This window comes from Lonchura striata, chromosome 9, assembly GCF_046129695.1.
Source record: "Lonchura striata isolate bLonStr1 chromosome 9, bLonStr1.mat, whole genome shotgun sequence".
NCBI classification, from domain to species: domain Eukaryota; kingdom Metazoa; phylum Chordata; class Aves; order Passeriformes; family Estrildidae; genus Lonchura; species Lonchura striata.
The window spans coordinates 6642532-6659045 of NC_134611.1; positions in this window are offsets into that span (position 1 = coordinate 6642532).

Consider the following 16514-nt stretch of genomic DNA (forward strand, 5'->3'; position numbering starts at 1 on the left):
CTTTTTTTGGAGAACATCTGTTGTCACCCCATCAAGGATTGTTTCCTTTGTTCCTCAGGAGTATATTCAGTTATATTTGCTTGCACAGCTCTGTCTATTCAGTCTGCTCCCATCACCTCTCAGTGTTTTTGAGGTTTTTTTTTTATTTTTAGATTCATTAGGTGTTTAGGCCATCTCTGCACTGCTGCTTGCTCTGCACTTTTCAAACCTGCTTCCTCCTGGAAGTGATGTTAAATACAATAAAGTTGGGTGCTCAAGCACCCAGCTGGGGAAATTCCAGAGGCAAGACTGTGCATTTCCATTGCCTCACAGGACTGTTGCTAATTGTGTGATTGCTGATTATTTCAGTAACACCTCACACAGACTTTCAAACTCTGTGTCAATCCTAACCACCCTGCCATTTTCATTATTATAAGTGGTCACTGTGTAGCTTCTTTAAAAAAATGCACCATTTAAATTCATTTAAATCATTCTGTTTAACCAGCTACCTCATTCTGGGTTCAGCATCAGAGTCTGCCAAAAAGTGAAATATAAGAGATTGTTCCGTTTGCATCTTCTGCCTGAATCCGAGGAGAAAAAATAGCTTAACTTTAGGCATATGCTTAAGTGTTTTGCTAGACTGAAATATGATCAAGACTCTTCCCACTTTCTTCCTCTCAATCCATCTGTGATACCCAGAGAACCTTCCTAATCCCTGGGAATTATAAGAGAAAATCACATTTTGCTGGGGACCGTCAGCACTGACAGTGTGAACGGCTAATGGAGTTTGATACGTTCCTGTGGCATCCCACGAAATCCAACTTTTTGTCCCCTTAAAGATGCTTTTTGGTGCTCTGTGTCCATGTATCAGCTCCCTTTGGACATCCTGCCCCAATCCTTCAAGTTCTTCCAGGAGGAAGGTGGACTTTTCAGAGCTGCATCGCCCGTGTGGAAATGTCACAGCAGCAGATCAGGGACGCTGTGACAAATCTGAGCAGGGACCCTTTTGGGGTGGGCAGGAATGATGGCAAACTCCAGATTCCGTGCGAAGCGTCTGAACCTCAACCCCGCGTTGTCTGTCTGCCTTCTGCTTCCTGAAGGTGGAGCCAAACCCCCTATCAGATCCCCAAATCTTCCCGAGCTGTTCTTTATCGCAGCCCGGGCTCAGCACACCGGGATTTTTCCTTGCACAGCAGCGCGAACTGGGAAGTGGCTGCGAGGGTTCTGCCTGGCCAAGGCGCATTTTGCACTGTGCATCTAAGACTGCAGCAAAGGGAAAGAAATCCAAGGATAAAAAGGACACCCTCAATGCTGTTTGCACCGTGGCTGATGGAGATCTAGTTCCTAACATTCCCAACAAAATAAAGTATATATATATATATATATTTTAAAAAATTATATATACTTCTTGTCTCAGATACCAGCTCCTCGCTTTTCCCAGGATTTCTGAATTGTAACTCTTTGTGCTTCATAAAAATCTCGGCCATCCACGTGCTCCAATAACTCTCCATGATCCATTTGAATGGCTGCTTTCAGGACTGCAGTGCTCCCCGAGCAGCACATTCCTCGGGCTCTGCAGATGCATATGACACAGCAGAATTTTAGGCAGTATAAGAATTATAAAGCTCAGTTTCCATTACTGTAATTGCAATATAAATCCTACCTTAGAACAGGCCTATTTAACCTTGGTTTGAGCTGAGATTTGGTCCAAGTCTGATTAAGTCGAGCACCAAATTTCTTTTATTTTTTTTTTTTTCCCATTTTTTCTCTGCAGTATCATAACTTAGTGGGCAGCGGGGCGGGGAGGAAGATGAGATCCAGCTCGTCCTCTGTGCCCTGTGCTGCCAGGGGGTGGCTGCAGTCAGGAAATACCTGTCCCCAACCAACAGCAGGACGAAATGAGCTGTGCATTTTGTTCCCTGGGAGAAACACCGTTTCTCCCCTTGGAACCTGTGGCTGCTGCTCGTGCACAGCTGGGCTCACAGCAGGTGTGTGAGACGCCTCCGAGGCAGGTGGTGCTGGGGTGAGCCTCCAGAACCTGCCCTCTCTGGGGGCATGGAGCAGGAATTCCCAACTTTTATGTCATTTGCCGCCACCTCGATGAATATTGGGTGCCCTGGTGGTTCCCCCCTTGGGGCATTGAGGTATCTGGGGCTGCTTTTGGGTCAAAGCATTCAAAACTTGAGATAGGACAAGGAGCAGTGGGGTCAAAGTGAAAGAGGGGAAATTTAGGTTAAAGATACACAAGAAATTGTTCCCTGGGAGGGTGGGGAGGCCCTGGCACAGCGTTCCCAGAGAAGCTCTGGCTGTCCCTGGATCCCTGGAAGTAAATAATAGCATTTAATAGCACTTGGAAGTGTCCAAGACCAGGCTGGAGAACCCTGGGACAGTGGAAGGTGTCCCTGCCATGGCAGAGGTAGCCCTGGATGAGCTTTAAGATGCTTCCAACTGAAAGCAGTCTGTGATTCTCTGATTCTAAAACTGAGGAAGAAGTTGTTAATACCATAAACAGAGGTTGGTGATGCCCTGCTTCACTACTGGAGAATTCCAGACTCCCTTTTAGGCCAGGGAGCAGCTTTGATATGGACAGCCACCACTTGCTCCTAAGAAACTCTGGTGCAGCATTTCCCATGCCACAAACCTGCTCTGCAGTGGGTGCTTTGTATCCGAGCCAGTAAAGCCATAGGACTGTGTTTATTAATGTATTCTGCTTCCTTTACAGGGCTTTCTTCAAAGTTCCTTGAATTTACCATGGGGAAAATATGTCAGGAAGATGTAAGAGAACGCTGAGAACTGAAAAACTGGGTGTTCACCTTGAGCTGGACAAGACTGCCCACCACGTGGGTTGTGCTGGCAAAGGCAGAGACCTGGGGAATGCAGAGGTTGGGGGGCAATTTTTAGGGCTTTAATTCCAGGGTCCCATTGATTATAACCCTATTAAGAGGCTGATGCATGCGACTTTTAAGTTATTTTGTTAACTAAGTGTAGGCAATGGATGTGTCATGCTAACAACCATAATTGCTGGTGTGTCTAACACAGTATGTAAGTACAGTAGAGTGAATTTAAAAGGTTGTGGTAATCTAAGAATGTTAAAAGGGGAATGTGTGCCTGAGGGGCGTGGGGGCTGGGGAGAAAAAACGACTTACTTGACATTCACTGTCTTCCTCCCAGCTCCTTTGCTAAAGTAGGAACAGAATCGGAACAAAAAAATGTTTGTTTTACAGCTGTACCAAGTTACGGCGTGGACTCGTGCTCCCCCCCTCCTCTCCCACTTGCATCAAGTACATCCTGTACTTTTGGCAACATGTTGACTGGATATTTAAAAGCTGTGAACTGTTCTGAAAGTTTCACATACTGGGTTATGGGCCATGTGTGTTTGATCAAAATTCAATTACTGCACTGTACCATGCTTGGAAACCTATCATCCCAAGTTATGAAGTATGACGAAATAGGCTAATCTAATTGGTTCAGTATGGGAGCAGTATCAACCAAGCTTGTTATGATAAATAGCTTCCTGTGTTAAAGGTTCTCTAGAGCTTAAGTATCTTGGCTCACCTCCCTCTACAAAATAAGAATAGTGTTCCCTGGGAACAGTTACATCACTGTCCCTCTCCTACATTCACAATTAAAGGTTTGTGGATTTTTTTCATCTTGCTGTTCCTTGAGCAGATAAACTGTGGACATCTACTGCGTTCCCCACTTCCATTCCCTCCCCATTTCCTCAAGGTACTCCATGTGGTTCTAACCCTGAGACTGCTATTCCTCAGGGCTGGAACACACTGGAAGTGTTCAAAACCAGCCTGGAAGGGGCTCTGAGCAACCTGGTCTAGTGGAAGGTGTCCCTGCCCATGGAAGGGGGTGGAAAGAGATGAGCTTGAGGATCCTTCCAACCCAAACCATTCCATGATTCCAGGATTCTAAAGCAAGCCTGACCAGGATACCAAAATCCACCCTGGGGCTTGTGTACTGCTGTGTCAGTACATGAGAGGTGTCTGTTTGCACAAAGATCTGAAATTTCTGATGCAAAGTTTAACGTGGAAGAACTTTAATCTTTCAGAGCATCCAATAAAAGAACTTCTGTTCAGTGACCTCCACACCTATGGATGTGCAATTATCTTCTTAAGCCCCAAAGTTTAGGTCATCAGTAGTTAAACACAAATCCAGGGTGCAAGTGCTGGATTATGGCTAGGGAAGGACTATGTTCTAAGCCTGGATTTGTAGTCACTAAATTTGGCACTAAGACAGTGAGCTGTCTCCCATGAGATGATACTGGCTTCGTGATTTTATCTGGTCCAACTTTGGCAAGAAGCGCTTAGCTTGGATTTTGATGTCACAGTAATAGACAGTGTCAAGGGGGGAAATAAAAAACCACATGGAAAAGTGGCTCCTTATGCTCTGGTGATTCAACTTTTTCCTTTCTTGAGCCACCCCCCTCCACGCCTCCTAACTCAGAAAAGCCCCTTCAGGCAAAATAATTGTGTGATGATCATTTTACAAATATATTGCTTGGGCCTGATAGGGCAAGGGCCTTTATCCCTGCTAAGTTTTCTCCTAAGAATAAAGTTATTCACTTACTTAGGGCTTGGTAGAACGAGTTCTTATGTAAGTGAGTCTTCGAATTAGCCCCAAGACTGCCTAAGACCTGGATTAAGCCTGTATGGTGATTAATGCCTATTTACTGTATCTGTTATCCCACTGCATTTTGCTCTTCAGCCTTGATTAAGCCCTTTGCTTTACCATTTAAAATGTCCTGCTTAACCTTCTGCTTACAAACGTACACAGTGCTGAGCTTTGCACTTTTAACCAGCACAAGTTCTACCATAAATAATAGCATTTAATTTTAAAGTGCAACAGCTACAGTCACCACTTGATTAAATGACAAAGAACAGCAACAGCAAACTGGGGAACGCAGGGTTTTTCACCACAAATGTCTACATCCATGTAAGTGAAAAAATTACACCTTCCTGCTGCTGATTAGCACTTTCTGTGCAGGTCTTTATTTTACATGTTTATAGAAAAATATTGCCAAAAGAGCCTAAACAGTGACTCTCTGCTATTTCCCCAAATATGTTTTGAAGGAGATAAACTAGATTAATCTCTCTTTATAAAGTTCCCACAAGAAAGCTCACAGACACAGTAGCTTTACCTTCAAAAATAGAATGTGACTGTAGGCACTTATGCTAATCTCTTTTTTGGCAAATCAGCTTTTTTGTATTGAATCTTGCTTGATTGAATAGCACTGGAGCTGCCAGAGTAAATGCTATTATCAATGTACAGTAATTAAGGAAATAGTCCTTGTCACTCCAACAGTGTCCAGGCAGTAGTGCCTTCTGTAATAAAGTTAAATGATAAAGAAATATCTTCAAGGTGTAGATACTGGACCAGGGGAGCTCTTGAGATGCAGGGAAAATAACGCAGCATGGAATTACAGGTGGTGGGGAAAGTATAAATGCCTGTGGAATTCATGCTAAAGAGCTTGTTTGATGCTAAATGTTTAAATAGAAGCTCAGCACTAAAACACATAATTGTTTAATTTGTCATGTAGTTTCCTGACTCAGGGCAGTTGAGCATCTCCCAGTCACCACCCTTAAAAAATGCGTGCGAGGGAGAGGAGGGGGGAGACCCTTCCATCATTCAGCAACTTCAAAGATCTTTTCCCCCTTCAGGCAGCAGCCTGCACGAATGATAAACCTTGCTTTAAGATCAGCAGAGCCCGGCTCTGCCAAATCCATTTGGGGAGAGAATTTCAGTAAAAAGGACTTGTCATTCCTTCCCCCGCCCTCCCGCTTCGCTTGAAACTTTACAGCCTGGGAGTCCTTTGGTGGATCGGGATTGTTCCCGCAGCACCAAACAGGGAGATTCCCCAAGGACAGAGGGAGAGAGGAAAACCTTTGGGTATGTTCTGCATTAGAGCTGTATCACAGGCACCAAATGTAAACTGTAGGAAAGCAGGGTAACTCTCAGGTTCCAGAAATGGTGTTTAATAAGCAGGGAATGCTGATGGGTGCTGCCGGAGGTTTGCAGAGCTCTGGCCTACGACATGCTGAGCTCTGCACTTGAGAGCAAAGAGCTTTTGTCCAAGCAAGGTACGTGCAGGAGAGATGTTGTTTAATGTGCAATAAATAACCAGGGGAGGTATTTAATCAAGTGTGCCGGGAAATACTGCTCATGTCCAGACACACACATTTCCAAAGGGGCGGCCTGGGAGCGAGGGCTCGAAGGGATGTAAGGGGCCGGCCAAGGAGCCCACAGGGAGGCTGCAAAATTTCATCCCACTACTCATAAGACACACGCAGAATTCCAGCCCCTGTGCTGCTTTTCCCTTTGCAGCCTGAATCTTATCTAAACTCCGTGTAATAATTTTTATATTTCACAAATCTGGCAGTTCTGCTGGGGCGTGCGCTGCCGAGGGTTTTAGCATTCCCTGCACCACTCCCGCTGCAGTGCATTGACATTCTGAAGGCTGGGCATCGTAACCTCGCCATTAAATCTTTGACACAATGAAGTGTCTTCTAAATAAATTCAGTGGGATCGATCCAGTGAACTTCAGAGTGCACCTTTTCAATTATTTTTTAAAGATGGAAGTGTTTTGTGCATATTGAGCGCTGGATTTGTGGAGCTGGGAGCGGGCTCAAGCGTGGACCTGAGCTCTGCTCCAGCAGAAGCTTATGGAAACACTCGGAGGGGATCTGAGTCCTTCCTGTGCCTCCAGCATGACTCCGGGCTTCTGGACCTGGGGCTCCTCCCTGTTGTATGTAAAGCATTAATTATTATTCCAAAATATTTGGGGTTTTTTGCATTGCCATAGCTCAACCTTCAGAACTGTCTGCTTGAATCCGAGCAGAAGCACTTTGGGCAGAATTAAAGAAAAAGTGATAGCCCAAGCAGCAGGTTTTTAATTGAGGCCTGCCAAATACCAAAGGCAGATGCTTTTTCATTCTGTAGCTCCTGGATACGCCGTCTACTTTTCGGTTTCAAGGACAAAGGAAACACTTACCCAATTAGATGAGGCATGAGATTGTGACATACGGGCTCTTTCCTTAAATAAAAAAAAAAAAAAAAGAAGAAGCTGGAAAAAGATTTTTGACCCTAAGTCAATGAGTGCTATTAAAATAATGAATACTCCATAAATCCAGCCATGTCCATGGCCCACATTCGGAGCTGCGCCGTTCCTGTCGCAGAGGAGGCCGCGGGATGAAGCCCCACACGGCTCCCTTGGCTGGATCCCATTTTGGAGGCCTTACTTTTAAACCAGGTCAGACAGAGACGTGAGTCAGTGACTCAGGGACACTGCCAGCTCTGCCACCTCCTCTATCTGATGTCTCTATGATGTCAAACATGAGCTGGGTGTTGGAACACCTGGGTTTCCCCCACAGGCTCAGCTGAGCCCAGGGAATCTCCTGCTCCTCTCACGAGGAGCTGGTATTTTAATGGGAACAAGGTAATGCAGCTTTTGCCTGCTGAAGGTAGGAAATGGTTAATTTAATGCTTTCTACACCTCACACCTGAGTCTGAAGCATGCTAGAAGACACTTGAACTGCTGCACGGGGAGCACCACACGCTGTCGGTGGGATACATTGGGATCCTCCTCCTTTCTGTGTCTGGAGATGGAGGCAGCAGTTAAACTTTGAAATAATTACAGCTCTGCTGCCTCCCACCTCAGAGCTGGGATGTGTTTGCTTTAGCCTTTAGCAGACAGCTGGAAGTGTTGACTGATAATTGTGGTGAGTTTCTGATCCTCCAGAAGAGCGAGGAGCCTCCTCTGTCCTCCGCCTGTTGTTCCTAGTGCTGGCGTTGCCGAAATGATTGAAATCGGTGTTCTCATCCCTGCACGCAGGGCTGGAGTCTCAGGTGCTGGGAATTAACGTTGCCTGTTTAATTACATCAGTGTGCACTTGGAGCTGCTGTAGCTGTCCTTTCTCACAGAGCGGAATTGCAGCCTCACATCAAACTGGGCGGGGGACTGAGTGATACTGGAACAAATGGAAGTGACTGGAAAAATTGCTCTTGTCTTTCCAGCCAGGCCCAGCTGCCATTTTGATTTCTCTCCACCTTGGTGGCTGTCCCTGGACCTCGGCACGTTTGTCCTGCTGTACCCTGTGCAGAGCCATTAATCATGTGTGACGTCTAATGGGGCCCCAAATATCACAGTGTTCATGACGACAGTTTGGGATGCCTGGACCCCTGGTGATCCTGGACTTTGAGTCCTTCCCAGCCTCAGCTGCAGAGCAGATCAGGCTGAAAGCTGCATCTGTGCCTGTTGATGAGGCCCCAGCCGAGGGCTGCACCCAGAGCACCGATGCCAGTCCTCTCCAGTGGGAAGCCCCAGAGACACAGGGAACAGGGACAGCAGGAGGGAGCACTCATGATCTCCTGTAGACCACAAAATCATGAAATCCTAGAATGATTTGGGTTGAAAGGGACCATAAAGTCTACCCAGTCCCACCCCTGCTGTGGGCAGGGACACCTTCCACTATCAGGAATATCTATTGTCCCTGTCCAACCTGGCCTTGGACACTTCCAGGGATCCAGGGGCAGCCACAGCTTCTCTGGTCACCCTGTGCCAGGGCCTGCTCACTCTCACAGAGAAGAATTCCTTTCCAATATCCAGTCTAAATCTATTCTGTCCCAGCTTAAAGCTGCTGATGCTGATGAAGAGATGGTGCTCCTCATCTCCTCTGCAGCAGAGGCTGACATTGGCCTGCTCATCCCAGTGTCCAAAACAGCACATGGAAGAACAGCCTGTTCCTCTCCCAACCTGCAGAGCCCAAACCAGTGCAGAACCTCCCTGGACCCCTCTCCCCTGGACCAGGAGCTGAGACCAGTGGCATGGCTTAAATTTTGGCTCTGCTGCCTTGGGCCAGCTCAGCACTGTCGCCACTGAGCCAAAACCTCGTGTAATCACATTGCTGCCACTGCCATTGCTTTAAAGAGAGCTTGTGCAGAGCTCTTTTATTCCTGCAGTTTACACATCCATAAAAACCACACAGAGTACAGTGAGGTGAGGAAGAAACGCCATGAATTTTCATCATATTGATATTTCTGGCCCATTTTACATTGTCACTATGTCCTTGGTGATGGGGAGCAATAAATACCCTCTGCCAGGCTCACATTGCCATGGATGGGAGAGGAAACAGCAACCCAAAGGGTGTCACATTCTAGAAACCTGACCTGGAAAGAAGGATCCACAATTAACTAGATGGGTAAGGGAGTCTTGATTATCATTAAAAAACCCCATGTGGCAAACAGCTTTAAAACATCCCAGATATTATTGATGAATTTTCTGTGCATAGGAAGAATTCAAAGGGGTGCTATTAGCATTCTGGACAGAGAGGGAGCAGATCTATAGCACGGCTCTCAATAAATACATTGCTGCAGTAAACTTCTTTAGCACTTTGCAATTCACATCTGATCTCTGCTGACCTTCTTTTTTCTCCTAATTAAACCTTTAGCTTGCAAATGAGCCATTTCCTACATCAAACTGGTAGATGGTGAAGGAGGAAATTCTACCCGCGATTTATAGGAGCTGCTGGTGACCTAACTGTCTATCACAACCTGTTCTAATTGATCCCTCTGAATTAAATTTGACCAATTACTTTCTCCTAGGTGAACAAAGACGAGGCTCTCCTTAAAAGCTGTTGTGCCACAGCAGGCAGCAAAGCTGGGTGCATGCAGTGGATGGGAGATACTCATCATTTTGTGCATGTAAGAAGGCAAAGTCAGAGTTCCCCCAGCACCCAAAACCTCTGCTTTCCTGAACCAAGTGTTTTTGAAGGTGTTTTTGAAGGTGGGGGCATGGGGGTAACTTAGACTGCTGCTCCCACAAGCTCACATCTTCACCTGCTGTCACTCCTGCCTTGGTTTTGGAGCTGGATGATCCTCCAGGCTGCTCTTGTCCTTCAGCCCTCTTCCACTGCAGTGCTGTGGCTGCCTGTAAAGTCCTTTCTGACCCAAGGAGAGATCCCCCAAATCAATCAGTGCCTGGTCTGTCTCCTGATGAGGACCTGGGGAGGGAATGGAATATCCCAGATGGGTGTAACAGCACGGTGTTGAACTGCTGACCTCAGCAGTTCAAATGTATTCTTGGCTGAACTAAGTAGGGTTTTACCTGTCCAGATAAATCCTGTACCCTTCCCTGTGTCTGAAATGTGGGATTCTGGCTGGGATTGCCCCCTGTGGCAGCAGGGAAGGATCCTTGGCTTGGCTGGACAGAGAGAAGCTGGATCTGCACCAGCCAGCAGCGACACAACAGGAGTGAAATCAGTCCAGTCCATTAAAAAGTCACGAGTCTCACCTCAAAATCCTGTACAGAAGTACATTTTATCTGATTTTCCTTGTCTCCTGGCTTCAGAGGGTGCATTTTCAAGCCTTGCTTCTACAGCTGAAATGATGAGAAATGTCCTTTTCCACAGGAGCTCCTGGTTACTGTAGCCTCCCAGATAGCATCAGGCTCCAGGATTTGGCTCTCCTGTCGTTCCTCTGCCTGCCCCATCCAAGCATTTCCAAAATCACTGGGTGCAAATCCCACTTCAGCCAGCAGCTCTTGCCCTGTAGAACAGGCTCTGCCACTGGAGCATCCCTGTGCTGCATCCTGGGATAATTTCAGCCTTTTCCTCTCCTCTCCAAGCCACAGGGAGTGGGAGACCTTGCCAGAAATCCTGCTCCACATCCAAAGCTTCACTGGGAAAATGCTCATCCTCCACAGGAATATTGGACATCATGTTGGGAATTGTTCCCTGGGAGGGTGGGCAGGCCCTGGCACAGGATGCCCAGAGCAGCTGAGGCTGCCCCTGGATCCCTGGCAGTGTCCAAAGCCAGGTTGGAGCACCCAGGGACAGTGGAAGTTGTCCCTGCTCATGGCAGGGATAGAACTGAATGAGCTTTAAGGCTCCTCCATCGTTCCAAACCATTCCATGATTCTGTGATTTCCAGCTGTGGAAGTTCTCCTGGGCTGTGACTGTGACCCACAACTCTACTTCTACATCAAATCACAGAAAAAAGGTGATTTTTTTTTTTTTTACCCAGGTCATCCCTCATCCTGGGTGAAGCAGATCCCTTCCAATTACTGTGCCAGAGGAACCATCCCAGTAACTCATTCTGCTGGTGGATGGGAGGATCCCAGGGCTCCCCGAGGCACTAACAAGGGCTGCCAGACCCCCCAGAGCCCTTTGGGGTGGCATTAAAACGTGGCTGACATTTTCCACGCTCCCTCCTTAGTCCTCTGGCTGCGATATAAATTTTCTGGGAGTTCTGCTGTGTTATTTGCATGCATCCACAGCACTGTTTGTTTTCACACAGTGACCTACATAACTCATTTTAATACGTACCCAGGCAGCAGGGCTGGGCTGCAGGGGTGTCAGGGGGATGCACAGCTCAGCAGCAATGAATCCATCATCCCTGCATTTTGGGAGAGGACGGTGGGGGCAGTGGCATTCCTTCCTCTGGCTGTCCTGCTGGAGCCCTCTGTGCTGGCAGAAATGGTGTTGGGCCATTTCCACTGATTGCCAAATGGATGAACTCTTCTTAGCTGTCAATTTTCATGAAATATTCATCTTTTATTTGTCTCCTCTGTTCTCTTCCCTTTGTGTAAGATAATGACTGCTGTTCGTGGAAACACAGCAGTTCTCCAGGAGCCCCCAACCATGGGAATGGTGGGAGTGCTCCCTCAGGCTACACAATTCCATGTATTTTGGAATATGGATTTTGTTCTGCAATTTGTCCTCATGTAAGAGCTATTGCCCCTGTGGCGAGCCCAGCCTGACCCCAGGTCAAGCTCTGCCTCTTCTTCACTTAATATTAAATATTGTTAAATATTTAAGCAAAATGACTCTGATTTAGAAGAACCTCAGAGCAGACCCTTTGCAGATACAGGACTTCAGAGCAGCCCAGGGGCTATACCTGACCCTCCCTACAGAAAATCATAAAAAGAAGCCCCATTCCACTCTGGTTTGGCTCTGCCAGATGTGGTCCCTGAGCTGGGGCTGGAGAGAGGAGCTGGCCTCACTCCTGCTCCTGCTGCAGACACTCAGTGCTGCGTGTCCTTTGTCTGGCCCATTTCAGCTGTAATTGCAACAGCCTGAGCCTCCACACGGGCTTCTCTGCTTCTATTTCATGACATTTTATGTACATAATCTGCATATGTTATTTTTAGCAAACTTTCTCCCCAGGACAGCCTCATGTGCTCCACATCTTCCCATGAGCGTGTTCTGCAGTTGGGAGAGGTTTGATTTTTTTTTCCTTCTTTTTTTTTGGTAGTTTTTCCTCAGTCAAGATCAGGTTTTGAATTGCAGGAGCAACATACACATACCATATTTTTCTTTCTTTTAACAAGGCAGCTTTAAGGGGGGGATAAAAAGCCCCAAAAGCAAAGGCAAGTGAGGTGGCCCAGCTTCCATTTCCAGGAATTTCCTTGCTTGGGAGGCTTTGGGGTGAGTTACCATCATTCCCCCAAAGAAATAGCATTGTTCTTGGTAGAAATAGCATCATTCCTGTGGAAATAGTATCATTCTTGGTAGAGACAACATCATTCTTGGTGGTAACAGCTTCATTCTTGGTGGAAATAGCTTAATTTTGGGTATTTTGGGAGCAGGACAAGTCCTTTCCCTTTGCTGGAAATGCTTTGCCACAGGGAGATGCTACATGGAAATGCAGCATTTGCTGCAGGGACAGTTGTCCTGCTGGGTATTTTTTAGGAACTGTGGCTCCAAGCTCCATGCCTGTGTGGGAGATGCAGCTCTGAGTCCTTTCACAGGGAAAACCCCAAACTTTGAAACTTAGGTCTGCCTCAACTGTTTGGTGGAGATGTTCCCTGAGAAAATGGGGTTTTGCCAAACTCAGAGCGTTTGTGGGTATTTTCTGGTTGGAAGGGGAATCCTGGCCTTGGGAGGACACCTTCCTGTGGTGATGTGTGCATGAAGGGGTTGGTTCCTGCAGGGAGGATGGGTCCATGAAGGGAGGATCCCTGAAGGCACCAGTGGTGTCCCTTGGGCTCCCCTTGGAGGAGCAGCCACGAGTGAGTCCAAGCGCCCGGAGCAGAGCTGGGCCAAGGCCACTGCTCTTAGAAAGGGAACAGCTCCATCACAAAATTAGCTTTCATTTCCAAGGCTTTTTGTCAGCCACAAAAAAAAGGACCTTGTGAGGTTTTATGAGGATTTTGGGATTCTCATCTGTGCTGGCTCGTGGCTTCACCAGCACATGCCAAGGCCTCTGCTGCAGTGCACAACCAGGAATTCTCTCCTGCTAAGCCATAACCCCTGGTTTGGTTGTTCCCTGTCACATCAGAGACAGCTTCTAGAACACGAGAGAAGAGTTTATTTGAGAGACAGAAGAGTTGAAGAGGTTTTTTTTTGGGTCTCACTTGGCCACCCCCCCCACAGCACCATGCCCCAGGATGGGAAGAACCATGCGATTCATGGATCCATCCTGGCTCCTCCGTCCAGGGGCAGGACCCCTGGGTCCAGGGGTGCAACAGGGACTCGTGGTGGGTGACACATGGCAGAGCACGACCTTGAGCAGCACCCCGTGCAAGCAGCGCTGGGCAGCACCGCGAGCCCCACACGGCACAGCTGGGGCCTGGCTCAAAGCTCTTCCCGAGCGCTTGCAGCAACGAAACCTCTTTTTTCCAAGTCCTCGTTGTGTACTAATGAAGGAATAAAATAAACATTTGGTAACAAACCCAGCATATGGTTATTGTTTGCTGCAAGGACAGGGGAAAACATGACTCCATCGCCGGGCGAAAAGGCTGCAGCTGCGCTATTGCGTTTCCCCGCCGCGCTTTATTTAATAAACCTCGGCCTGCAGCCTTAACGAAATTTTTCTTTCCCCCCGCAGCCCCCAGAGCTGCTTTTGGTGCCTTCTGCCACGATGGCCACGGCTGGGTCGCATGTGCCCTTCGTTAGCCGAGGAATCTGCTTTCAATTCCGGCCCTTGGGGTTGTATTTTCACAGCGACTCATTAGTCAGCGGCCGCTGACAGGCCGCTGTAAGTGTGCCATCTCCCGCATTGTTTGTGTGCAAGTGCAGCGCCCAAAATGATTTATTTAGGTTTTAATTAAAATTTGTGGATAGGCCAGTGATTTTTAGCAGTGCCGGCTGTAATTTGTGGTTGCACGGAGGGGAAAAAAAAAAAAAAAAAAAAGGAAAAAAAAAATCAATAAGCTTGAAGAGTTTATGTTTTTAGAGGTACCTGATGGTCGCTGGCCCCTCCAGGCTGGGACGCTCCCAGCCCTACACATTGAGGAGAGATGGAACACCTTTGATTCCCACATCAAGGCACAGACCTGGAATTACTCCAGAAGGTAAATCAGTGTCCCATGAGTGATGTCCTGATGACCCCAACACCAGACCGAGCTCTGAGCTGCTGCAGAGTTCCAGAATGGCTTGGGTTGGAAGGGATGTTAAAGCTCATCCACCCCTTGCCGTGGGCAGGGACACCTTCCACTATCCCAGGGTGCTCCAACCTGGCTTTGGACACTTCCAGGGATCCAAGGGCAGCCACAGCTGCTCTGGGCATCCTGTTCCAGGGCCTCAGCATGCTCATAACAAACAACTCCCTCCCAATATCCCATCCATCCCTGCCCTCTGGCAGTGGAAGCCATTCCCTGTGTCCTGTCCCCTCATCCCTTGTCCCCAGTCCCTCTCCAGCTCTCCTGGAGCCCCTTTAGGGGCTCTGAGCTCTCCCTGGATCCTTCTCCTCTCCAGGTGAGCACCCCCATCTCTCCCAGCAGATGAACTCCAGCCCTCTGGAGCATCTCTGTGGCCTCCTTTGGATTTGCTCCAGCAGGTCCACGTCCCCCTTATATTTAATTATCTTATATTTAATTATATTCTAATTTAATTAATATCCTTCATATCTTTAATTGCATGTTCAAGATCACAGCAGCACCCGGGAGGAAGGTGGGCAGCAGAGGGAGGTGGTTGAGCCCTGAGGTCCCACGAGCAGGACGGGTGACTTGTGGCTTGAAAACAGAAGTTATGATTTAAAAAGGCTTTGGAGGGTGTGGCTCACCCTCTCCAAAATGACCTGGAGTGCCTGGATGCAGCAGTTATTTATCTTGCCGATAAGTTTTTGTGACTCTGAAAGAGCAGCCAGGAGTGGAAGGATGAGGGGGTTGTGGTGGGTGAGTTGGGGCCTCTTTGCCCTGTGAGACCCCCTGGCCACTGCCCCAGGGAGAGGGGATGTGTTGCTCTTGCTGGATGAAGACTTTGTTGCTGCTCATGACATCAAGATGTGCTTTGATGAGGTGCAATAAAGCACTAAGAGACTAAACTCATGCACCCCCTGCCCAAATTACGAAAGTTTGAAGCCTTTCTTGGCCTGATACCACGGCCCAGAGAAGTCCCTGCTGTACCTGATGTAAACATGTATTAATTAAAGCACTTTGGAAATGCAGAGTATTGACCTAACGGGCCGTAATGGCTCTTCTTGAGCAATTACAATCCATCACCCTGCTCCAGACTTCGGGAGGGATTTTTTCCGAGGCGCGTTATTGACCTGGCGGCCCCGGGCGGTTTCCTCCCTCACACAGACCCTTCCTGCCCCAGGGCTCGCATCCTTCCCGGGGAAATAGTTAGAGGGGGAGGCCTTAAATCCCTTACAATTAATAAATAGGATGTATTCCATCTTGCCCCCTCCCCACCGCGTGCCTCCTCTCCCACTCCCTGTGGCCAAGGGCACTTTAAAGCCTTTCCACCCACCTGCAGACCCAGGCAAACACCTGGAGCAAAATATTTATATCTAAAAGGAAAACTTTGTGCTTTCCAGTGGTGGAAACTCTTCTCAAATAAAGCATTTATCTCCCGAGACTTACACCTTCTAATTTAATTTTCCCCTAAATCAAACAGGGTATTAATCCACAATAGAAAACACGTTCTAGTTGCACAAACAATATTTAAATGGTATAATAGGGACATCTTTTATAAATACTTCTAACAAATCCTGAAAAAACCACGAATGTGTGGGCTATAATTAATAGAAATGCCAAGTGCCAGCTAACCAGGAAAACTCCAGCATCATAAATCTGCCCCAAGCCTTCTCACACATGCTGATGGATGGGGACTTGCAGCTTAAATATTTAACAATCAATAATTCAAATACCTATCCCACCCTATTAAATTTGTCACATTTATTTATAAATGCAACATCCAGCTGAAGTTTCTTTAAAAGTTGGGCCTCTTCCACTCAGTAACAACATGAAGAATTTTGGAAGGAAAAGAAAGGTGTCAGGATATGAAATTTCTGTGGGGAAATAAGGAACAATGGGGAAGGGGAATTAAACCCCATATCCCAAAATAGTTGGCTGCGCCTTCCTCACCCTAATGGGTTTGGATAATGCAGTGTGCAGGCAGGTGCTGTGTCCTATGAATCACATTTATAGGGATATTTTCCAATTTCTTTGCCGCCCAAGGCAGGGAGCTGCCGTTCATCCTCCACAGATGATTATTTCGGTGGCACAGGGTGGGCTGCAGCCCCTGCCCACACATTGTGTCCCTCCTGGAGCAAATCTTGTAAAAGTCTTAAAAAGCCTGGAAAATAAG